An 8910-nucleotide genomic window follows, 5' to 3' on the forward strand; every position below is an offset into this window, starting at 1 on the left:
TTCCACATGAACTGCCAAGGCTTGGAGAAGATACACATGTGTTCTCAAATTGCATTAAGAATGTGATGCCCTCCTATTATTCAAGTCCCAGCTGCTCGACTTCCAATCCAGCTCCCTGCTAATGTGCCTGGGAAAGCAGTGGAAATGGCCCAATTGCTTCAGTCTCTCTCTCTCTCTCTCTCTCTCTCTCTCTCTCTCTCTCTCTGTCAGTCTGCCATTCAAATAAAATAAATCCATCTTAAGTGGAAGTTCAGGTTATCACTAACATAATACCTTCTAGTTTTGCCAGCACTTTGGATGATATAGACACAATTCTAAGGAACTTTTACAAATCCAAAAATGATCTGTCACATAAAACCATGCAGCTCAAGACAAGCACATCATTTTCATTAATAAACAGTATCTGCTTCTTGTCTGCAAATCACTACTTACTTAGTCATTTGAAACAAATCTGTTAGCTTACAGCTCTGCAGGTCAGAAGCCGGAGGCAGAATTCAATGGATGAACTCAAGGTGGCAGCAGGGTCAAGCTCTCTGCGGGGATTCCAGGGGAGATTCCTCTTCCCAGGGGCTGCCTGGCTCCTGCCCCCTTTCTCTGTGCTCAGAGCCATCGACCTGTGCTCCCACCCTTCCTCTCTGACTCTGATCCTCTGGCCTCCACTTTGGATCACACAGGGCCCACCTGAGTAATCCTAGAATCCCTCCCATCCAAGGTGCTTAATCACATCTCCAAAACCCTTTCTGCCAGACAAGTAAAATATTTACAGTTCGTGGGACCAGGAACATCTTGGAATGCGGGGCATGGATAGGGAGCATTATTCAATCTTCACAAAACTCCAAAACAAATAGAAAGTGGCAGTTTGACAGTAAACGGCTTCCGATTTACTATGGAGCGTACTCTGCACGCGAAGCAAAAGGTAATGCTGTGATTCAAACAGCAGATACTGGAATAAGCTAAGAAGCCAGCTTTGCTGTTTATTTTCAGCTGGTCAGTATTTGAGCAGAAATGCCATGACCAGTTTTATATAGTGAGGTATGAGATATGCTCACAGGAAAAAAATTACAAAAATAATTAAAGGAGGGAAAATAAATCTCCTGAAAAATAAAGAAACTGACTACGCGGCTTGGGAGGGGAAATGGCATACATCTTAATAATTAGTGGCAAGGGGATGGGGCGTGGGCCAGAGATAATTAGCAGGAAAGGTTGATCATGTGTTCTCTGTGCTCACGGAGAACTGAGAGAGAGGAAATGAGCCAAATTGCAGTGAGGAGCTGGGCTTTTTAAAAGGGAAGTTCTTGACCATGAAGATCAGACTACCAAGGGAAGCTGTGTAATCTCCATCCTTAAAGAGCTTTAAAAATAGTATAAACAGCCATCTGCACACGATGATTTATGCATTGACCTTCAGGAGGCGAGCCCAGATCAGCTCATGAAGTCCCTTCCAAGTGTGGGATTCTATGATTTCATCAGTATGTGATTTTTCTCAGCTCTACATTTTGTGAGATAACCAGCAGATGGAATCCACAAATTCCCCAACATCATACCAAAATCATGGTTCCTCACACTGGTAGGGCCCAGTCAAGCTTGCCAAATTGGCATCCATTGTAAAAATCATTGAAAGACCCACCTCAAACATTTATTTATCTCCTTGTGGGTGTCTGGATCGCCTGTGTCCACAAAATATAGATAATCCCTAAATTGATTCATGTGAATTTAGCATGAGAGAAAGTTGCTTTCATTAAAAACATTTATCTCATTTTGACAGCACATCTTAAAAATGTGATTAGAGATTTACAGGCCCTAGGCTAAGCAGAAATGAGGCTGACTGGACACTTGGCTGAGAAAGGATTTAGCGCTCACGTGGGCCTTTCTGCCTCTCACTTAGCAGACATGGTTCTGTGGATGTGTTCATTTGTGCCTTGAGCACATATTCGAGTGCTGATGGTATTGCAGGTTAGGTACAAAGCACCAGGGATGCAACAGGAGGCAAATGCGGTCCTGCCCTCACAGAGCTCAGAGTCTGCTACTAACATGCAGGCCATTTCCACTAACTGGTGGCAGAAGCTGTAGGCACACAGTGCTCCAGGAGAAGCAAGTGACCTAGTTGTAGGGGTTGTAGGGGATGGATGGTTTACAGTGAAACGATGCCTGAGCTGGGGTCTGAGAGCTGAATAGGAGCTGCCAGGGGAGGAGTGGCAGGAAGTATTTTGTGGAGAGGGGACAGCCGTGGTGTGGGGAATTACAGTCATCCAACACTGCCATGTGGGCAGCAGGAGGAAGGAGAGAGCAAGGGAGAGATGGAGACGAGGCTTTGGCAGTCACAAGAGGTCTCCGGAACCACACCTGCAGCTGTGAAGACAGCGAGCAGTGATACCCATCAGGTCAGTCTTTTGCAAAGATCTGTGAGTACACTTTTGAATTCAAAGGAGAGAAAACATTGTGTGTGCTTCAGCAAAAGGAAGGCCTAACAGAAGGACGCTGGGCATCCAGGGACTCCAAGGAGTAAATGAACATCCCATCACCACCACCACCACCTCCTCCCCCAGCCAAGCCAGAGAGCGCAGCACCATGGTGCTCCTTCACCCACCGCCCCAAGGCTGCCCTTGCAGGCGCATTCCTTCCACTAACTCTTTTTTTTTTTAAATTTAGTTTAATTTTATTATTATTTTTGACAGGCAGAGTGGACAGTGAGAGAGAGAGAGACAGAGGGAGAAAGGTCTTACTTTTGCCGTTGGTTCACCCTCCAATGGCCGCTGTGGCCAGCGCGCTGTAGGCGGTGCACCGCGCTGATCCGAAGCCAGGAGCCAGGTACTTATCCTGGTTTCCCATGGGATGCAGGGCCCAAGGACTTGGGCCATCCTCCACTGCACTCCCGGGCCACAGCAGAGAGCTGGCCTGGAAGAGGGGCAACCGGGACAGAATCCGGCGCTATTTCCCTAGGTTCCGTTAATAGCCGCCCGGAGCCCTGAATAGTAAGCAGCCTTGACAGCCCGGAGATGGACTGGCTCAATTCTCTTGTTCCCACATCCAAAATTCTGACGAAGGGAACTTATGTTCTGTTGCAGTGAAGGGCCTTAATCCAGGAGCTCTTCTTCAGACCAGGGAGCCTGGGCCGGGGAGCAGGCACTACAGCAGGACAGCTGCTGCAGTTGCCACCGGGAAGAGGAAGGGCTTGTTCCCAGGCGTGAGGGCAGCTTTGCAACCTACATGGGTTGATGGAAAGACGGGAAGCAGAGAGCCGGCATGGAGATGGCTGTGTGTGCAGGCTCATACCTGGGATCAAGGAGGAGAGCTGTCGTCTCCAATGAGCCCAGAAGTACACAGCCACCCTCGCCACAAGCGCAGGGCCAGCACTGCCACTCCAGCAGGCTCCACAATCCAAAGCACAGGTTTCTCTGATTGTGTTCTTTATTCAAAACTAACTGCTGGCAGGGCCTCCTCTCATATATGAATTTCTAATCAGCATGCTTGTACTCAAAATTTTCTTTTGTTTCACTGTGTTACTAAAAAAAGTATGACAGGTTGGCATGCTTGTTTATGTGAATGTCTGGAACTGTAATTTCTTACATGTTAACTTAGGATCACTATAAAGGCTACCATCTATAATTTTTTCTGAAACAGTAAAGTCACACTATCCGTACAAACAAGCTTCCTTAAATTAGTGCTGAGGTGTGAGGGATAACCCTTTTTATTAAATAATAATTTACCTTCCTTAAGTCTCAACCAGTTTTAATTTGTGCCGATAGACGCTACTTTGAGCAATATGCATGCAGTTATACTTGAAACCACTAGATGGCACCATGTATCTTTTCTTCTAATTTTGTCTCACTAAACTAGCTTTTTAGAAACAGAATTTGTTTTTTTGTTTTTCTGATTCAGTGTTTTCCAAAGAATTGATGGTATCCTTATACTGATTTTTGAGTATTCATTAGTGTCACTATTTGTGGTTTTTTAATCATACACCACATTTTTTATATGCTAGACTATATCCCCGCAAGAATTTTATTCCTTTATGTATCAATCCTGGTTATAATACCATGCTGTTTTAATTATACTTGTTTTACAACACATTTTAATATCTATTGTCATTAACATTTCACTTAATTCTGTCTTTATACTCAAAATATTCCTTACCCATTAATTTACCCTCATTTAATTTATCTTATGTTTAAAAAAAGGCAAAACACACTGGCACTTATATAGGAATTGCCAATAAGTTTGACAATAGCAATAAACATAAACCTGTAAGTTAATCTGGGAGGAAGTTACATCTTTTTTTAAAGATATTTATTTACTTATTTGAGAGGTAGAGTTACAGACAGTGAGAAGGAGACACAGAGAAAAAAGTCTTCCGTCTGCTGGTTCACTCCCCAAATGGCCACAGTGGCCAGAGCTGCCATCTTCTACTGCTTTCCCAGGCCATAGCAGAGAGCTGGATTGGAAGAGGAGCAGCTGGGACCAGAACCAGTGCCCACGTGGGATGCTGGTTCCGCAGGTAGAGTTAGATTAACTTAGTGCGCCACAGCACCAGCCCTGTTACATCGTTATGTTATTTGCTCTAGTAAAAATGTTTTGAAACACTGACATAGATAAATATATATGTAGAATTTTTGGCATTTATGTCTATGTGTTCACATATAATTAATCTATAGAAAGGAACATATTCAAAAATCTCATCATAGGAGAGTGAAAATGAGGAGAAAAAAGCTCTTCATATCTAAATATAGCAGATTGACTAATATTACATGATCCAAATGAAATATTTTATTTTATTAAATATAATGATCTCAAATGAAAATATACTCCTTATAAAGGTTAAGTAAATATCGAGGTAAAATTAAATATATGGTATAACAATGTTCTTTTAAAAAATAGACTCAGAAGAGAATAGATAATGCATTAGCTCATTCTCTCTGGGAGGTAGAATTCTAACAAATCCATATTTTCTTAATTAAAAATTTCTACATTTTCTTCAGTGACATGTGTTATTTTAAAAGTCAGAAAAGAAAAACTTCTAAATTTTTAAAAACAATTGGACTTCCTGCAGACTGCAAAGACATACCATGCTCTTATATAGATTGATTTTTTGCTCATATTTTCCATAACAACTACTAAATAAATACTCTTAGTGACATTCAAAATAAGGACCCTTCTCCTGTACTTTCTACACAAGGTGCCTGCTGTGGCCTCAGAGGGGTGATGGGACTTCTGTTGCTGATCCCAGGTGTCATGTGAATCTCTACCTGCACTTCCATCATCATGTCTAATTGTCCAGGGATTCCCAGCAAACAGGTCTTCACATTCCAAGAACTGTCAAAAATAGAGGTTCTTAAAGGTTCTGATCCCAGGGTCCCTTTACCTTCCTAAAAATTGATTATTCTGGGGCCAGCACTGTGACATAGTAGACTAAGCCTCCACCTGCAGCACCAGCATCCCAAATGGGTGCCAGTTCATATCCTGGCTGCTCCTCTTCTGATCCAGCTCTCTGCTTATTGCCTGGGAAAGCAGTGGAAGATGGCTCAGGTGCTTGGACCCCTACACCCATGTGGGAGACCTGGAAGAAACTCCTGGCTCCTGGCTTCTGATCAGCCCAGCTCCAGCCATTGCGGCCATTTGGAGAGTGACCCAGCAGGTGGAAGAACTCTGTCTCTCCCACTATCTGACTGCAACTCTGCCTCTCAAATAGATAAATAAAATCTTTTATAAAAATTGAGTATTCCAAAAGAGATTTTTGTGTAAATTGTATCTATTAATATGCAAGATATTAAAAAATTTCTAAATTTTCTTAATTCATTTAATTTGAACATTAATGTAAATAATAAATTTTTATGTGAAAGACTATATTTTCCCAAACAGGAAAAAAAAAAATCTCATGATTTTATACTTTTTTGAAATCTCATTTTTGGATGACAGAAGATGGCTGAATTCTCAGATCTGCTTCTGCCCTCAATCCTGTGTTATCATATGCTTTGTAGCCTCTGGAAAACTTCACTGTTCAGTCACAAGACAAGAATGCAAAGCCAGCAAATGATATCTTAATATTATTTTGAAAATAGTTATGGGGCCAGCATTGTGCAATAGCAGGGAAAGCCTGTGCGTGTGTTGGCTGCTACACTTCCAACCCATCTCCCTGTGAATGACCTGGGAAAAGGCAGCAGAAGATAGCCCAAGTGTCTGGGCCCCTGACACTGCAGGGGAGACCTGGAAGAAGCTCCTGGATCCTGGATGCTACCTGGCCCAGCACTGGCTGTTGTGGCTAAGCAGCAGATGGAAGTTTCTCTCTCTCTCTCTCTCTCTCTCTCTCCCCCTCCCTCCTTCTCTCTCTGTAACTCTGACTTTCAAATAAATAAATAATCTCAGGGGAAAAAAAAGAAGAAAATAGTTATGACCCATAAAACGTTTGGGTTTGGGTTTGGGTTTGGGTTTGGGTTAACACCAAGGATTCCCAGACCACACGCCGAGATCAATTACTTGGCTGAATTAAACTAACTGAATAATCAGCATTCCAAATATTCTTGCTTCTCTCTTTTCTAACACTTTTACTCACCTGAAACTGAAAATATAATGATGGTAAGAATAAGAACACTAACATAAAACAATGGTCTCTCATTATCTTTTTACCTACAAGGGATAGCTAGAACTTTTAAAGCAGATTTGAGCACCATGCTGGAGGTGACTGGTTTGTTGAAGTCATTTAAACCACCACCCACCACTGCTTCCATCACCACTACTTAGTGCTTGTGGTTCTTGGATCCACTCCTTTGAGTCTACTCCTTCCTCCTTCCTGGAGAGTTCAGTACCACTGTAGATGAAGCTTTTCAATGACTGCTCTCCTAAATCCTTACAAGAGGGATTCTCTCCATGCTTGTACCCTCCCATTTCCCTTCACCCCACTCACTCAATCTCCTGGAGATGTTCCTCCACTTCACCATAACTGCAAACCCCCCATAATCTCAATTTTAAACAGGGGACTTTTCTGACCAATAACTACTATTTGTTCCAACTTACTTTCTATACTCCAGTTCCAACAGTCCTGCCATCACACACATACCTTCCACCTATTGATTCTGCAAATGTTCACAACTCCTCCTTGTAGCCTCATTCACTTTCCCTGTTACCCAGCTTTAATTCTGGGGTTATTTATTATAATCTTTGCTTTACATTTTCCCCAGCTTCTTTGCCTTGCTCATGTTTCAGCCAACTCCCTTGGATAAAGCTCAACTCTGATTAAATTCAACATTTTGCCTACTCTGTCACCCACATGGATGAGTTTTTACCTAGAGCAAAATCCACGGATGATATCAACTTGAATTCAAGGTCAATAATGTCATGAGAATGATTAACAATAATCAGTAATAATACTGTATTTCCCCCAATCATTTGCTGTTCTACTCCCCTATGTGCCTATTTCTTACCTCCTCCCTCCCAAGTTTCAACACTCCTCCATCTTCAATATCACCTACATTCTTAGGAATGTAGACACTCCACATGGACCCACTCATCAGCATGTGTGCACGTGGTCCAATCATCCACATCCCTTAAGGTCAAACTCCAAATGTGCTATAGAGTCCATCTGCTCTAACCTCCTCCACTCATTACTCCAGAAATTCTCATCTCTCCTGACAAAAATCTCTCCCTATTCTATTCCTCTCTTCCACTTTTGCTCATTCTTCTCCTTCCCTTAAGAAGTAAATAAAACAAAATTCCCTGAAAGATCTCTCTCTACCCAACTGTCTAATTTAGCTCTTCCTATTCTCTGTTGGGTCTACTCTAATCACATTTGCTCCCATTTTATTCTCTTAAGTCAGCTGTTACCAATCTCACAAATTACTTCCATATTGCAAAATCTAATGATCAATTAGTGAGCCTCATCTTCCTTGAACAAGTAGCAGCATTTGGCAGAGTTGCTTACTCTGTCCTTCTTGGAACCCTCCTTCCACCTGGCTTCCAGAACACTTTGCTGCTCTGGTTTCCTGTATGTGATAGCTGTGAGGGAAGAAAGGGGATGAGAGTTGGTTGAAGAGGAATTTCACAGGTCTCTACAGTTCTTAGGACATTAGGATAGAGAACAGTGGTCATACAGAGAAGGCTCAGAAGACTACCTGGGATTGAAAGAGAGAGCAGGCCTCTGTTCCTGGGCAGATGCATCCCATTGTGTGTGGTCAAGTGTAGGTTGACTGAGCACTCCAATCTGTCCAGGAATATCCCCATTTTAGTTTTGGAAGTCCCACATCCTGGGAAATCTCTCTTTTCTCTGCAAGCCAGAATAGCTGGTTACCCTAATCAGAGGTTACTTGTGAATCCTCCTTTAGTTCTCAATTTTCTATAATCAATCCCACTTCTATCTTCTGGTCCTCCACCCATTTAGGGCCCTGGTGGAAAAACCCCTGAAAATCCCACTGACTCACTCACCCAAGTGTCTCACATTTCTGATCCACAAGCATATTCCTTTGCTGTTTGAAATCCAGATGTGTAAGCTCTCCAGCCTGCCTGGATTCAGCATTTACAGCAGTCATCTCCACTGCATGGAAGAGCAGCTCCTTGGTCTCCTTTCCTCCTTTAAAGAGAAAAATCAGAATTCTCTCATTAGAGCAGACTCATTCTCATTGCCTCTGAGAAGGTTCAGCAATGGCCACATGGCATTGAGGAGCTGCGCAGTTTGTGTGTCTCAGGAAAATGTGTGTTCCTCATGGGTAAGGCCAAGTCACATATGATCCTTTGTTGTATCTGGTGAGCCCACAGATTACCCTAGCCATGGAGTAACCTACCTTGGTCTGTTCTACATTGTGTGATAATAAATACCTTATTATAATTTTAAGAAAAACTGTCAATTAAAGTAATATATACCAAGTTTTAATAAAATGGAATATTTAAATTTTCATTTTGCAGAGACACAGAAATGGAGACAGA

This window comes from Oryctolagus cuniculus, chromosome 3 (assembly GCF_964237555.1).
Source record: "Oryctolagus cuniculus chromosome 3, mOryCun1.1, whole genome shotgun sequence".
Classification (NCBI taxonomy): Eukaryota; Metazoa; Chordata; class Mammalia; order Lagomorpha; family Leporidae; genus Oryctolagus; species Oryctolagus cuniculus.